At 37.8% G+C, this 1,811-nt stretch overlaps 1 pseudogene; it reads left to right on the top strand.

Annotated features, from left to right (window-relative positions):
* Positions 1-282: 282 nt before the first annotated feature.
* On the top strand, positions 283-1,310 carry LOC145272849 (histone-lysine N-methyltransferase SETMAR pseudogene; annotated as a pseudogene).
* The last annotated feature ends 501 nt before the right edge of the window (positions 1,311-1,811 follow it).

A 1,811-nucleotide genomic window follows, 5' to 3' on the forward strand; every position in this document is an offset into this window, starting at 1 on the left:
AATACGTTTAAAAATTATTTTTTAAAAACCCAAATCTTTCAAGGTTTGGGGAAGTGAGTATTATATATATATATGTATGTATATATATATATATGTATGTATATATATATGTATATATATATATGTATATATATATATATATATATATATATATATATATATATATATATATATATAGCCATGTTACATATTATTTTGAAGCTCGTTTTTCGCTCTATCGAATCCAGTTATTCGTCACTGTTCTCAATTTTTTCATTTATTTATTTTTTTTTTTGCAGGCTTTTCGGCAGTATGGACAAAATTCAAATCCGCACGATTTTCTTGATCCAGTTCAAACTATGCCAAAAGGCTGTCAAGACAGCTCGTGATATCAATGATGTGTTTGGCCCAGGAACCACTAACAAACATGTGGCACAGCGGTGGTTCAAGAACTTTTGCAATGGTGACAGGAGCCTCTAAAATGAAGACGATTGCGGCCGGTCGACTGCGGTTGATAACGAACATTTGAAAGCCTTAATTAAAGCTGATCCTCGCAAAACCACACGAGAACTTGCTGTTGAACTCGTGGTGGGCAATTCAACAGTCGTTCGCCATTTAAAGCAAGTAGGGAAGTAAAAAAAATTGGATAAATGGGTGCCGCGTGAATTGAACGATAATAAAAAAAATCGTCGTTTTGAGCTGTCTTCTGTGCTACTTCTGCGCAACAAAAAAACGAGCCATTTCTGAAGTGGATTGTGGTATGTGGTGAGAAGTGGATCCTCTACGACAACTGACAACGCCCGACACAGTAGTTGGATGCTAGAGAAACTCAACAACAGTTCCCGAAGCCACACTTATACAAAAAGGTTATAATGATTGTTTTGTGGTTTGCGACCGGCCTCATCCCCCACAACTTCTTGAATTCGAGCGAAACGATTACAGCAGAGAAGTACTGCCGGCAAATTTACAAAATGAACCAAAAGCTCCAAAGTATGTGCCCGGGATTGGTTAATATGAAGGGCCCAATTCTCTTTCATGACAACACTCGCCCGCGAGTTGTTCAACTGACCCTGCAGAAGCTGAACGATTTGGGCTACGAGGGTCTGTTTTATCCGCCATATTCACCGGACCTCTCGCCCACCGAATATCACTTTTTCGAGCATCTCAACAATTTCCTGCTCGAAAAATACTTCAAACGCTGATATAATGTCGGATCGGCCTTCAGTGACTTCATCTCTTCCAGAACTCCGGATTTCTATGCTAGTGGGATAAATAAACTTGTTTCTCGTTGGCAAAAATGCGTCAATTCTAATGGTCTTCATTTTGATTGAGAAAGTTTATTATGAAAGGAGTTATGATCTTTTGAAGTTAAACGTCAAAAAATGGCATTATTTTTGCACCAACCTAATATAAATAAATAATGTCATGCAAATAAACATCCATTTTAATTATAGTGCAGAACTAGCTCACATACTTAAAAAGCTGTTTAAGCGTTGCCTTGAGGAGAATTGCTTCTCAACACCCTGGAGAACCTCATCAGTATGTTCAATATTGAAAAATTTAGTTGTTGGAATATGTGTTAAATAAAGAAGCAGTCAGCCACCTCAGTAAAAAATAACCTCCTCAGTGACATGCAATATAGTTTCCGTTCCGCTAGATCTACAGCAGATGTGCTAACAATTATATCTCATAGGATTAGCGAATCTCCTCACGGAGGCTTCCTTTCTAGGGTAATTGCTCGACATATCAAAGGCTTTTGATAGGGCATGGCATAAAGGACTTCTCGACAAAAGTTCCTGCTACGATATAGCTGGTAATGTCTTTTAAGTTAT

The sequence above is a fragment of the Euprymna scolopes genome, chromosome 4 (genome assembly GCF_053919585.1).
Source record: "Euprymna scolopes isolate OS-2025 chromosome 4, ASM5391958v1, whole genome shotgun sequence".
NCBI lineage: Eukaryota > Metazoa > Mollusca > Cephalopoda > Sepiida > Sepiolidae > Euprymna > Euprymna scolopes.